Source organism: Paralichthys olivaceus, chromosome 18 (genome assembly GCF_024713975.1).
Source record: "Paralichthys olivaceus isolate ysfri-2021 chromosome 18, ASM2471397v2, whole genome shotgun sequence".
Lineage (NCBI taxonomy): Eukaryota > Metazoa > Chordata > Actinopteri > Pleuronectiformes > Paralichthyidae > Paralichthys > Paralichthys olivaceus.
In genome coordinates, this window is record NC_091110.1 from 16,471,549 (window position 1) to 16,487,487 (window position 15,939).

Here is a 15,939-nt window from a genome sequence, read left to right on the forward strand (position 1 = left end):
TATTTAACTGTCTGAGCTATGTGGTGCTTTTTTTAAATACTCACTCTCTCTATCTCTGTCCCTGTATCACAAACACTGAGCAGCACTCTGTCTTCAAGCAAGGGGCTATTTCAAGCTCACAAGATAAAGAGGAGGCTGATTTGGATAAGGAAAAAAAAAAATCTGTCATGGGGCGACAATGTAAATCAAAACCAAAGCAAACAAATAGAAACAGGAGGGACAGAAAATGGTAAGAAGCATTTACAGAGAGCTGCCAAGAACACAGCACCAAACGGAATCAGAAAGAGGGAAAGATGGATACAGGTGGGATAAGATCTTAAATCCCAGATGTGTGTTTTTACCATTTGCCACAGATCAGTTTAAATCAAAGCAGAACAGGCACAATGCTGCACTGTTTTTTAGCCATGCTATGCTTTTGATGTGAAAAAAACTGTCATCCAGACTGAAATATCCTAACAACTAACATGTATATATCTATCTATCTGTATATATATATATATATATATATATAAATATATATAAATAGAGAGAGAGATAGATATATAGATAGATAGATAGATAGATAGATAGATAGATAGATAGATAGATAGATAGATAGATAGATAGATGTATAATGTTAATACAGCAAACATCAGGAGTTGTTTGTAGAAAGAGTTTCTACTGATTTCTTCTGGAGTAACACTCAGACAGAACTAAACCTATTTACCAACTTTCCCATAGTTACCTTGATCTGTCTTTTCTGAGTTGTGCTTATAATATTCCCACAGCAGAGCCTGTGTTTACCCAGTTATACAGCTTCAACACTGAATCAACAATATTCCTCAGAACATTCAACGGCTCGAGACTTTGTATTCATGATTGTTTAGAAGAGAAGTTGATCTCTCGCTCCGCACGTTTCTTCATTGTGAATATTTTTTTATATTATTCAAAAGTTAAAATCCATATTTGATGCTTTTCTAATACAAACACGAGCAAACAGTGGCGACTGCGGCAGATTTCTTTATGACACCAGCACATGTCACATGTCACATCTCTCCATCCTCGTCATCTGTGACTGACTCTTGTTTGTGCTGCTCAGCCCCTCACTGCATTGTTTTGACTCTGTTTTCTATGAATTTTTACTTTACGCTGACAAAACAATACAGAGTTGTGCAGACACTTGGGAAAAAAAAGGGTGGGGAACGGGGTGGGGGTGGTGGTGGCAGATTGACAGCACAAGTACACCTACTGCCATGAGCACTTATCAAACCGAGCAGCAGAATGACACCAGCACAAAGACTGACACGGCTGAATTAACCTTTTGTTCCAGATGAGGATGAGGAAACAGCAAATTTTAGGAGACGGTGTCCTGGCTGCCGCCAATATTGTCAAAAATCTCCCACTTCTTTCCATTGGGTTTGACGTTTTGACCCTTTGTCACTCACACACACTGGATTGTTATTCAAAACAACAAATCAGTAGTTCAGATTCACGACGTGGACTGCAGAGGACAAGGCTCTCATACTGAAACCACTGGGTTTCACAGTTTAATAGTTTAATAGTCTAAGGGAGCCGAGTCCTTGGTTCTGAAGCCTCTTGATTTTGTCCTCCAACACACACACTCTAATGCAGGGGAAAAATTAAAGTATTTCAAAAGACTCAGACTGATGTAAACAAGCCTCAATTAGCATGATACTGAAACGGTTGTTTGGTTGTTACACTTCAAACATCCTTTGTGAAAATAACAGTTTTTATGCTAAAAGGGGAAATTTAGGCTTCGAGTGCAGGCTTTGGAAATGTTAAATAAGAACAAGGAATGTCCTTGTGTGACACAATAAGTTGGTGAATATCAGTTTTCTATAGTCTCACTGCTCCTGCTCACTTTATGATGGGATATAAACAAAGATCTGTGCACTTGGAGCAAAGAATATTACCGATGTAAGAAGGTTTTGGGTTGGAATGGTGGGTTCTCCTCCATAGTATTAAGGTGTACAATATGTGGAGCAGCAGGGCTAGGGCCATATATCGTTCCTGCTCCTGCATCGGCTGTTCGGTTTTTACATGGGGGGGGGACTCCTTTAGATTTAAAGTGTTTTTTCCAGAGTAGGTGCAGCCACAAACGAACCACAAAACCGAAATGATATCAGGGAGAGATCAGAGCGAGTCCAGACGGGGAACACTCAAGCCAATTTCCCTTTTTGGGTCCTTTGATCCACAGGTGTTTTCAGTTCTCCAGGAGCTACCGGCCACACACAAACACAGCGACCCCCCCCCCCCCCATCCAGTCCAGCACATGAATGGAAAGCAGGGGTTAGGGGGTCATGTGTGAGATCTCTGCATCTCTCTGGCGTCAATGGAGAATGTGCCTGTCGCCATAAAGCTCAGCACAAAAGGTCACAGTGCCAGTTTGTCCCAGTTAGGTGTGGTATCTGCACCAGTTCAGTTCGGCACGCAGAAGGACACACGCTGCTCATGCTCTATGCAGCGAGTAAACAATGCATCACATGCTCGGACAGCATTGTGAATAATATAGACGAGAAAAGAGAGAAAAGCTACTACAGCGTCTCCAACTCCAGTTTTTGCTCGTTGTTTTGACTTGATAGAAATTACCCGCTACTGTAAACGTTACGTGCACAGGTTTCCACTCCCGTCACCATCACAGAAAACATGCAGACGGATGCCCCTTTCTTTTCATCACATGAAGATTTACAGGCATGTGTGATTTTCATACATAATGCCTCATCTGCCATCATTCTCTGATCTCTTCCCTGGTTGGTGTTGCTTGGTCCTGCTAACGAGCCGAGTAGCTGCTCAACTCGGTAGATTCTCTTCCCGTCCCTCTCTCCTTCTCTACGTTCTCCCTTTCCATCCCATTATCGCTACCCGCTGAAGCCATTCATTCACTGCAGAAGCCCACATGAGCTCATCTACCAAGCACCGATGCACGACTCCGCCCACCTCACAGAGTTCTTGTGACGCTGTGTAACTTCAAAAATAAATGCCACTAAGTTAGAGTCGTCCGTAGCAGCGCTGCTGAAACAATGAGTTCATTACTTGCTGTGTTTTTTCACAAATTTATGTCAGAGTAAACTGGAGCTTTGGGATTTTTGCCGCGGATCTCAGGAAGAAAACAATTTAAAGATGTCACCTTGGGCTGTGGAAAACGTATTCCTTTAATTTTAGATCTTGAAAAAGAAGAAGTAAAAATAGTCAGTAATGAAAACTGTCACAAGTTGCAGCCTTGGCAACAAGAAATCTGCAAAAAAACAATCTACACAAATGTTACCGCCATTTAATTTCAAACTACTTTGTGCCTTTAAGGTCATTTCAGCTCCTGTTAGCTGGTGTTAAAATACTCCAGTGCTTCACACACACACACACACACACACACACACACACACACACACACACACACACATAGCCGCAGTAGAAAAGGTTCACACGGACAAAGAGGATTAAAAAAGCTGGAAGTAGGAAAAGAAGGTGAAAAAGTGAGGAGGCAGACAAATGTATAAACCTGAGACAGGACAAGATAGAAAGACTAGAATTCTTCTTCACTCCTCAGTGAAGGTCAACAGCTCGATGTCCCCACAGAAACTTCTCGAAACGAGCTTGGCTGAATCCCCGTCTCTGTTTTGAAGTTGAACAAAGACAGAAAAAAACAGAAAACACAGGTGGCTGCAACCAAAGAGCTTTAACTTCTGAAAAGAATCTGTTGAAAGTGAAGTGAGTTTGTTGAAGTCCCAAGACGGGCATTCGTTAAATGTCAGTGCTAAAGCCAAGAACGATGAGAGGCTTGTGTTAGTGTGTGTGTGTGTGTGTGTGTAAAAATAAAGCAGATAGAAATAGAAAATGCTCGAGTACTCCAGCTGAGCTACAGATACTGTGGCTGCTCTTTTTTTTGACATGGAAACTGAAACCACACATAAATAATTTGTCTAAAACACAGAGAGTAGAAACCGTAAAAGAAATTAAAAAAAAGGATTTATTCCGATTTGAGAATAGATATGGAAAGAAAGTTATTTGAATGTGTCTCGCTGCTCTGCTGCTTCTGCGATCTGGATGTTGCTTCCAAAATAATGAATTGTGCTGCATGCCCCCTGGGCTTTTGTAATTGGAAACTTTTGGGGGTTGTCAGTTTTCATAATGGGAAATTTTGTGATTGTATTTTACTCACGAGAAAAGAAATGTTTCCATTACACCTCAGGTCCTGTTTTTGGAGTTGCTGGCATTGTGTTACAGTTATCATTACACGGTAAGTCCTGAAATCCGGGGAAAACACTGACCTTAACATTGTGTAATGGGGCAAGAAGCAACAGATGATTCAACAGGCCACATTTTATATACATTTTTTGCCCTATTACTAAAAATAATGTATTTGTTGTCAAAACTAAAGGCAATTGAATTAAATAAATTGTTTGACAATTTATTAGATTAGGTGACTTACGTCAGTCCAATGTGTTTCAGGATCCTTCTGTTTTCAGGATCCTCTTGTTAAGTTTAGGGGGAGGGTGTTGTTTTGGTGGAACATTTCCAAGTTGGGGATGAATCACTGTCATTAAAACAGTTCATTTGCCACAAAGAAACCGCTGAAGGAACAGTAAAAGACTTGACTGTGTGATTGCCTGATTCAAATGTTCATTAGAAGTGTTTTCAGTGATCATGGTACTGGCTCAGTGGTTTTTATTGTTTCCTGCAGCAAAGGACAGGAAGGAGGTGAGAAGGCCACGTGACATTTGTTTGGTTAAAACTAAAAGTTTACATCTGATGAGCCAGACTACTGCGCAACAACTTTACATGTGTGTAGTTGTGACCTGAACGAAGGCTGCGCTCCACGATCGCTGTGGTCTGACCCTAGAGTAATGAACACCCGGAAATCACCATGGTGATGGTCGTCTCGGCTTCCATCACAAAATGACCTCTACCTCATCCAAGCTCAACTTTTTTTCCAATAAAAAAAATTGACGTTATATGAAGCTTTCTGGTTTTAAGTAGGTCTATGTATGTATCTCTTGCCCAGTGCAAATTACTTTCACACTCCTGCTTTGTTTGTGTGTCTCTTTTGACTCAGAGTCTAAAAACAGCTACGGAGCATATGTGTTTAATCTACATCTGCCCCTGCATGGACGTGTGTTTCTCTCATCTCCAGGCGTCCGTATGAGCAACATAAAATATATATCGTATCCAGGATGGTTTTTTGATCATGTGCATGTGTGTGTGCGCCTGTCATTGTGAACTACGCATGGTCAAAGTGGAAGCCGCTGTGGAAGTTGTGTGTGTGGTGTGTGGTTGCAGCGGCAATAGCAGCTTCCCCCCTTCTTGCCTGCGTGTGTGTCTGAACATGTCTGTGTGTGGTGTGGTCACAGGCTGAAAAGAGCTTCGGTTCACATGGGAACAAATGACAGGATCTGGTAAAGAGAGGCTATCTGTAAAAAGATGAAAGAAACCAAACCAGTAAAAAAGCACACGTAGATTAGAGCCGAGGCCTCGCCAGACCTCCCACGGAGAATTCACTGCAGCGTCAGATGGTCAGTTTGACGGTCACCAGTTTTTACTCTGCATCTCCTCAATGATAATGAGACACCGCAGCAATTTAAATGTCACCGCTGCTTCAAAAATATAACACATTCAGGAGTTACTGCAAAACAAATTTTTGGACGAGATAAAACAACCAAATTAAACTTCTTTACCACCGTTAGTGCCCAAATCATGAAATGACAAACACGCTCACCAAATACTAACCTGCTAAATCAAGATCCCTGGAGATTTATGCAGCCGCGATGGGATAATATGTTTCCTCTTCATGGCACTTGTCTTCACCCTCATTATGCCTCATGCAACCACACCACAGACACCATGTGATCCTGAGCTGGTCACCAGAAGAAAATAGAATAAAATGAATTTAAATTGAGGGCTTACTGCTTTTTCCTTTTTGCCAGAAACACACTAGAAACCCAGAATTGAAATCCCATTAGCTCTTTGGCTCCTCTAACCATCATCATCCTATTACACTGTCCAAATTAAAACCATGTGGCGTCTCTCCAAATCTTCACCATTTTGTTAGAATATCACAAACAGCCTTTGTTTGAAACTTGACTAGATTTTAAACATGAGTTATTTTATGCCCAAAATGTAGAAGAGGAATTCCTGCAGCCAAATAAACACGTCGTCCCTTAATTTACATGAAATCTGAATCACTGAATATGCAATTGGATAATTTTCAATGAGAAAGAAAGAAAGAAAGGCACATTTACCTTTTTATATCTCACACCATATTGTTCATGAAAACATTATACACTGGACTTAAGTTAATAATAAGTTTGTTGAGATCAACATTATTCAAATCTAATTGTTTAATGTAATAAAATAATTATTCATGGTAAAGTTCACCCAAATCACTGCAGTGGCATCAAACCCAACAGACTTTTGTGTTTTTATAACTAAAGTTTAAAAATGTTGACTTCTACTGACACCCCAACATTTTCCCCCTGAAATCATATTTGATTTGGAAAAATGTCCAATCATCCAAACAGGATTTTTACATTAACCCAGCTCACTCAGCTCACAACACTTTTCAGTGGAGCTGTTTTTTTGTTAAGGGCCCAAGAAGATGCAGCGTTAAATTTGGTGCCGCAGCTCAATTACTGCAGGTCACTTTTACAGTTTCAGAGAGAACGCTGCAACCGAGCAAGCAGCCCATCTCACACAGGCGGGTGAGCACCGCAGGATCAATAACACAGAAGCCACCACTATTTTGCACATTCTATCTTAATAGGATCAAAACAAACAAAACTATCTGTACCTCTTTATTTTCCAGCAGATGTTTTTACAGGAAACAGCAGCAAATTGTAAATTACTTGGACATACCTGGTTCAAACTGTCGTGCAAGAGGCCTGTTGACTGATGGGTGTGTTTTTAATCACATGCACACCCCAGTGATCACAAGCTCGTCCACTATTTCAGTCCCTCAGCCTCAACAATAGCTTTCTCCATCCATCACTGTGGTCCTTGTACCAGTCTGCTCTACATGCCTGACGTGTCTCCCACTTCACTCCAGAGACTCAGTTTAGTCTGCCTGCTGGCACTGTAAACAAACCGTCCAGGAAAACAGAGTTCTTGCATTTTAATCCTAATTCAGTGATGATGGCTCTCGGTGGCTCTCAGCTGTCACCACTGTTCTTTGTGTTTTAAAGCTCCTCTCAGACTGTTCCTGTTCCAGTTGGGCTGTCAGGTGCAGGACACAACTCTCAGAGACACCGTGACACTGTTTTCATCCCTTCTTTTCAGGCTGGCTGACTTTATATCATCTTTTAAATCTCTCCATAAAAAAGAGTATCTCTTTTTATCACAGAGCTTATCCTGATTATACTTGAGGTCAGGGACGTAGCTGCCATTGAGGACAACAAAGACACGAGCACGTTTTTATATATATATACTTTTAGGGAATTTGGGGTTTTCACTGAGTTGAGGCTGAGTTTATATTCTACAGTTACAGAGTTCATGGCTGTGTCAATATGTTCTGTGAATATTCTGTTTATCAAACAAATAAGTTGGTAACTAGACCATTTGTATTCATTTACTTCATTCTATTTAGCTGGAATGGATTCAAATAGTCTCTCTATTTGTTTGCTTGCATGTATAGATGTGTATATAGATGTATAGATAGATTTAAGAGAGATGGATGAGATACAAGATAGATAGATGTATAGATAGATATAGATGTACAGAAGCAAAGATAGAAGTATACAAATATAGATAGATAGATGTATAGATATAGATGTACAGAAGTAAAGATACAGTAGATATATAGAAGTATAGATAGATAGATGTATAGTTAGATAGACAGACAGACAGACAGATAGATGGATGCACAACAAGATCATTTCCTTTGTGTTGCAGCTGCTCTATTGAAGCACAGGTTGGGGTTGTGTTTGTTGTTGAAGGGCACCTTCACAGTAACTGCGCTGAGAAGCAAAAATCATAGGATTTTTCCTCCTTTGAACAGATTTCCCTGTTGGTTTGCAGCTGGAAACCTTGTGGTTGGAGAGGTCCGCACACACCTTCAGGCAGCTGCTTCATTACTTCTGTTCAGCGATCTGGACCACGTATGATCTCAGCGACGCACCACTTCCCCAACAACGAAAAGCAGAGTCAAAGTCAGCAGTGTCAGATTTAATCATCATCACTCACTGGAGACGAACATTGTCCGAGACCGCTACCTTCTATCTACCATCTAAATGTGAATGCAGCTTTTTTTTTCCCGTGGAGGGATTTTTACAGTGACCTTGCAGATAAGGAGAGGAGAGACTGAAGAGAGGAGGCAAAATAATGACAAGTTATTCCGCAGCTCTTGAGACAGTAATTGTTCTGACATGGAGAAGTGAGGAAGAGTGATGCGGAAGAAAAGGGCTGAAACATAGAGGCAATGGAAAATATGAGAGGAAATATACTTCACTCTGTAAAAGAGAAGCACACAGAGAGACTTAAGTGTATAATATCTGGGTTTCCCTGCAAATATCCACCCTGAGCCCAAGAGAAGCCTAGTTTCAGACGGATAACATGGAAGTGAACAACACTGCTAAAGACTAAAGGCATCAACAGAGACTGTGAAGAGGTCTTAACACCAACAACACAGAGGGGATGTGACAGGCGATGCAGAATATTACAGGCCACGAACACGGGAGCTCTGTTGCCGTGTGTGTGGCTGTGATGAGCTTAATACATCTGATGTTTGGTTTGATCTCCTCAACAAAGAGTTAAGTCTCCGCTGCCTCCAGAGGACCCGCCGCTGTCGACATCCACAGCACGAGAGCGAATATGAGCAGAGCTGCTGGGTCAGACACGTGTGTACTAATAATGGTATTACTGACAGATTTAATTCATCGATGTCACTTCAGGACATCCACCAGCGTGTAGTATAAATAATGGCTGCTGCCCTGTGGCACCCATGAACGTACCCCAGTCAATTCAGATCGATAGGTGCACCTCCTTCACTCTGGTGCTCCACACCGGAGTCCCGCAGGGTTGTGAACTCAGCCCTCTACTGTTCACATGACTGTAATTACAATCAATGAGAATTTATATCGGGAGGGAATCAACAATCTTGCTGAGTGGTGTGAAGAGAATAATGAACTTATGAACTTCGACAAAACCAAGGAGCTTATCGTTGAATTCATCGACGTCATCATGATTTAATTTGTATTCACGTATAAAACCTTCGTCTTCTATAATTTGTTCCACAACCTTGTGTTGCCTGTTGATAATTTAACTGAATAAGATTTTGTTTCCTGAGAATTTGCTGGAACTACTGTGTTATCACTTGCATTAGTTTAGTTAATTAGCAGCAGAAGAGGTTTTAACAGTACAGAGTCAAACTAAAGGCTCATTTATTGTTTTCAGTTGTTGACACATGTTAAGAAACAAATAATAATAATAATACATTTTATTTATGGGCCTTTCATGACACCTTACATGTACAAATAGTAAAAATACTAAAATGATATAACTGGAGACAACAGTCACACATCTTCTATTCAATGTGACTTTCACTCGCACTCTCTTGCATTGCACAATAATAGACAGATGAGAGGGGAAACAGGTTAAACTATGTTTGACTTTATTCTGGGAGGAAAAGAATATAATTATTTATCGGGACCTTCAGAAATCAGGCCAGAAAAAGAAGATTTCACTCTATTCATTATTGACAGTGTTCAGGGACTTTGAAGGAGTCAGAAGCAATTAATTTTACTCTCTAATTTTCTCAAACAGACCACAACAGCCTCTGAGTCCAGTTTCATCATTAGTGGCATAAAAACAGACTAAAAAACACATTCGTTTGTGGATTAATAAAGATCTTCAGTATCTTCTAATGATGTGAAATAAACAAACAACATTTTTCAACAACTGGCCACAACCTACATGGAAAGACTGATTTACATGTACAGAGCAGCACCAACCAGTGTCCGCTTGACAAGGCTGTCATCCGACAGGGATTACAAGTTAATTGCAAGGCCACGTAATGTCTCTTTTTTTTACCCACAGTGAAAACGGGAAAAAGCTCCATCATGTTATGCAGTTAATTTGAGCCACTTGACATATACAGGCTCCTCTGACGATAGGGAAATAATTTCACACCATGAATAATTTAGCTGTAATGGGCTTAGTGTGATTAATAATTTCTTCACAGTCAAAGTCTGTTAGATCATTTTCCAAGCGGTTTATTCACTCCCTAAATCATCCCTTTGTATATTTGTGAGTCTGTGTGTGAATTTATTTTGTCCCCATCCTCCAAGGTGAGTCATTTAAAAAAATAGTTCTGGCAGAATGTTCTCATGCCTGTAAAACAGGTAAAATAGTTTTTTTAACTTTCTTTAATCTGTCTTTCTTAAAGTCAGTTTGGTTTCTCATGAGCAAAACTTTCCCAAGTAATATTGGCAGCCTCAACTTAAAAACCCAAAAACCAAGGTGATGGACAACGAACGAATACTTTGCGTTTTAGTCTCAAAGTTTGTATTCGAACTGTAATAACCTGTTGGAATTCAAAACTGTCTGAAGTGGTTTTGAATTTGTGTCCTCATCCTCATGAGTAAGAACTTCTGTTCTGCGGCCATTATTCAACATGGCCTTGAACGAACCTAGATGACAATACGGCTCATTTGTCGTTACCCAAGAAATGTAACAGCAGCTGGCGTGCTACAATGTCATTGTCATAGCAACAATAATTAATGGGCGAATGCTTTGCGGCGATCGTAGATAAAAGGAAACAAAGCTGCCTGTTGTTTTGGATCGATCTACCTCAACCTTCTCCTGACATCGACTGTGTCGCTCCGCTGTGACACCTGACGTCCTCTGTTACCACGGCCACGGGAGGTCACCTAACAACAAACTTTAACTTAGCTGCCTAATGATCGAGGGGCTAATTTTTTTCTTCCTTTGGAGGACAATCCTTAAACTTTATGGTCAATTAAAGAAGTTAATCAATATTATCTTCTCGTACTGCAAATGTACTGCAGTGTTTTTCCATTCAACTGCACTACTGGTGATTTTTCCCCCTTCTCCCCTTTGTATTCCCACCTCTTTCCCCATCTACCCGTCTGCCTGAGCCACTACTTTATTATTCATTAGAAACCAACAAACCTCTGCCAATTGTATCATTATTCAATAAATTCTAATTACAGAGTAAGACAAGGTGACTGAGAGAAGCAAACAGTTCCTGTAAGTGTGCATTATAATTCAAATCTGCAAAAAAAGAAAAGCTGGCCGAAGCTCAGACAAAGAAATTAATTTGGCTCGTGGATGAAGGCCTTTGCACCGCTTGGCCACGGACTCGGCAGATGATAGTTGGTGGTGCTTTGTTTGTGGCACATGTGGACTTCACATGTCTGCGTCACATTATGCATTAAAGGACCTTGTGCCATTTTTATCAGGGGTGCTTACAGCTCGATTATGAGAATCCCTGAATGTCAAGTTCCTCATTCATCAAACAGGTTGTTATTTAAAACAGCTCTTATTGGCCGAGCACAGAGAATGACAGACACGAGAAAGGAGATTTCGAACAGATGAATTGGACCATGTGTAATGAAGGTGATAACGGATTTCGAGGGTATCTGAGGTGAAGTGCTTCTTTCTGAACCACAAAGAAATGTGAGGTATAAAAGGGATGCGAAGGATTTGGCGAGTGACCCCCTCCTCCCCCCTGAATGTCATGCATCAGACTAAATCCCATGATGCTTGGCGGGTTGTGAGTTGGCTCCCTTGAAATGTCTGCACATCAGTCTTTGTGTTTGGAAATACCACATTATCATGAGAAGAATGGCAACAAAGCATGAAAAAAAAAATGTTTTAAATATGGTGCTTTCAAGACTGAAAGTGGAAAGAAAGTTGACTATCATCCCTGAGAACACTTATCGTGACAAACCATGACACAGAAGCACTCTCAGTTACCATCGCCTCTGAAATTTATTTCACCCTAATCTAAACATAACCCTCTGATAAACTTACATAATGTCTTTATTGTGTCCTGCATTATAACGATGTTAACTGGTGTCCCCACAACATAGGACAAACCTGGAACACAGACGTTCACACACATATTTTCCATCCCACATGCAAACTTGTAGCATTTGAATTTTAGCTTCTCCGTCCAGGAAGCTTTGCCTCCAGTCATTAACCGCTGCCGGGATGAAATTCACTATTTCAGCTCTCTGATGAGCGACAAAGCCGCCAGGTCCGACCACTGAATAACATTTTTTTTACTTGTTGTATGAGCTGTAAATATTCATGGATGTGTCACAATGGGGATCTTGAGTAGTCGACTGTGCAGAGACTATGAATACGGCCGTGCATGATAAACTAGTCCTGCAGCTCAAACAAAGATAACAGCGTACCAAACACAACAGTCAGCCGCTGTCAGTGAGGTCACCTGGGTTCACTCTGCCCATTCTACTGCTTCCTCTGCAGCCTCTACAATTTATTTTGCTCCAGAGTTGAATGTCTCATTCTGTAATTGTGCTACTATTGACAATATTTTTAAAGTAATATATCTGCAATGATTGTTGTGAGGCAGGGTTTTCCTCCGAGCTTTGACTTCAGGGTAAAGCAAGAAAACAGGGACAGGGTTCAACATCTCTCATATGAGTAAGATGCACCGCATTTTATAACCCACATCTAAATGAAGGAGCAGAATACAATTATGATAAATCAAACATAAACTTAAGAAAAACAAGGTCATCTGCAAATTGTCAATATCAAAAAGAGTCAGTCATTATCTGAGAGTATCTGCATTTTAAACAACATTTTGTGCAGTAATTTTCTTAAACAAGATAATGGAGAACAGTTGTTCAATAACATATCTGGTAAAAGTTGATATTCAATGAGTCAATTTCTCCTGAAGTCCATTCTGCAGAATACTTTGTGTGAATCTGTTTCCAATTAGCAACAAGTGTTGGCGGCGTGCTGCGTGGGAGAACAACACTGGAGGACACAGAGAGGCCCTCAGAGGTTGAACTTGCTAATTGACGGGACTTTCAGCAGATTACAATTCTTCCTCCTAAATTTTCATTTAAAATCTGCTTGGCACTTATTAAGAAATGACATAAGTGTAATTAGTTAGGAAATCTTAATAGAAGGTGACAAGAATTAAAGAAATAATGTGTGTTTGTTCATTAACAAGGCAAGAGAACACGTGAAAGTATGAAATATAATTAAATAGGCTGCATCTTTGTGTATATGTTTAGCTGTATACCTCTGCGTCTCCTCTGTGATCACCAGTCACCAACAAATTGAAATGAAAGACTCCGTCGGTATCGACAGCGTCTGCCAGGCAAAGATATGAACATAATTAAGGGCTAAAACGCAACTATTTTTCATGGCAAGGGTTGAATTTTTCATAGGGCCTGGCACAAAATGAGGTAAATTACATCAGCAAAGACAGCTCATTAGTCTCAGTGAATGATGAGAGCAGTGCTTAGGGCAACAGCTAAAAAAAGGCCTCAGCTAAGTGATGTACAATATTGAGACCAAGTGAAAACAGCTCCTTTCCTCAGACTCTAACAACGGGTGACACAGCTCGACAAGCAGATTTCACAGTGGTTACGTTCCCTCCAAACATCTTTTGCACTAAATGACCGCTAGTTCGTTCCCAGCGTGTATTTACCACCATACGCATGTAGCTGCAGTGTGATTATCTTAATATTTCCTCGACATAATGATCTGCTTTCTCTGTGGTGGGAGGCGGGAGCAAAGAGACGACAAAGCCCACCGTCACTGCCAAGAATAAAAAAGGCAGCAGATTAAATGTAAAACTAAAGACTGCAATCAACCCAAAGGGCATCCATCAGTTAGCAAATGAATACAGGTGACTAGGAACCAAATATATTCAAATGTATTCACAGACTTTAATTGCATGTACCAGGACTTTGACATGGCGGCTGATGCAGACAATATCCACTCACTAAAGGGTTCTGCAGAACATTAGATGGTGTCAGTCATCCCTTTTGTGTGTGTGCATGTGTGTGTGTGTACACTGTGCATTTATGTCTTTTGTCTACATGGTCACAGCTGTTGTCATTTTGTGTCGTTCACAATTATCCTGTAAACCCACCCCTCTAATCTCACCTCTGCAGGAAGAAAAAAAAATTAAGACTTAAAGTGAGTGAAGGGGAAAGTGGCTGAAGAAAAGAAAACAGGATTTGAAGGGTCAATATTTATCGCAGTGTGTGCTGTGAAAAGCGTATAAAAAATTTACATATAGAGAAAAAGGAATAGGAGGAAAGAAAGAAGAGAAGGAATGAGGACGAGGTTGTAAGCGGTAAAGAAATGGGACAGGGGAGAGTCTAAAACGAGACAGACAAGAAGGAGGGATGAGCCAAACGAGGGCGACTGGAAGAGGACACTAAGTGAGAATAAGAGTCAAGGCAGAAGAAAGAAAGCAGAGAATGGAACAGAGTGTTAGAGGAAGAGAAGAGGAGAAGCCAGGAAAGACGAGAACAACTTCCAAAATCGCAGAATAATGAAAGAGCAATACGTGACAGCGGCCGCAATCGCTCGCCTCCGCTCTGAATCTCGTTAGTGTTAATTGGGCCGAGTCTATCACCTAGACAGAAGGGCTTGGATGCAGCCATCGCTTGGACATATGGCCGCCAGCGTGATCCTGATATCTGCCAAAAGGAGGGATTACCGTCACGGTGATATGGGTAATCACAGAGGATTCTCACATAATAACACTGAGGACACACTTCAGCGGAGGAATTACAGCACAGGGAAACTTTATTGTGTCTCTGAACAATATGTGATTGTTCCCTGCTGTAGCTGTGTGATGCACATACGTTTTAAAAGACTGTGGCAGAATTAAGTTAGTGACACAAGGTAGAGGATGTGCAACATGGGTGTTACCGTTAAGGCTTCGTCCGTATATGTACAAATTAAAGAAATACTTTGTATATTTCATGAAGTTAGTTTTGGTTTCATGTCCTGAAACTTGACACTGATTAGTTTGGAGACGGGCGTACGTCTGACTTTTTTCAGTAAAGTGAATAGAATAAAGAAAAATGAGTTCTGATTGTTCAAACATTTTGCCGTCTTCCCACAATTCTTACGAAAGTCCGAACTTTTGTTCGATCGTGACTGAAACCACCCCTTTTCATTTTGTTCCGGACTGTCGTCTGAGGCATGTTTCACGTCTGTTATTTTGGTTCCGACTTCTGGACCAAACAAGTGTTGATGCACCCCGACTTATCTCTGGTCTTTCAAGTCTTTCATGCTAAGCTGGTTTTAAAATTAGGACAAGATGGAGGATATCCCTCGTAAGTTTGAATGTCCTCCGAACTTTATTGATGATAAACTGTCAACCAGCAGCAGATGTCAAGGATCACCGGCAGATGTTAGCAACCACCAGCAGCGGGACATTTCATCAGTTGTGTACCTGTCAGAGTTCACGATGCAATTTTTGTTTGCATTTGAACCTGGCTCCGTACCTTTGGAGTTTTTAATTTTCTTCATTGCACTGCACGTTTTCACGTTTTCCTATTTATACGTTTTGGCTACGGTGTTTAGCAACGTCTCATCACAACAACAAAGCTCTGGGCTCGACTACAACCTTCATGTTGAGTTTGCGTGTTCGCCCCGTGGCTGTGAACTCTGGGTGCTCCAGCTTCCCTCCACAGTAACGCAGCAGCATTAACGACCTGCTACTCACATAAATTAACAACTTCTCCTCGTCACTTTGATAGAAAACGTAATCAAGTTGCAATTAGGCTTCCGTTGTATAGAATCCTCATTTCTAGGGGACAGATTTGGCCGAGGCACCATCACCACAGTCATTATGGTGTAGCATCTGTTTGTGTGTGTGTGTGTGTGTGTGTGTGTGTGTGTGTGTGTCATCATATTCTTCCATTCATCAGAATCTAAACTTATACATGAAATCTTACATAAAAACCTCCCTTCTTTCATCATAACTGTAAA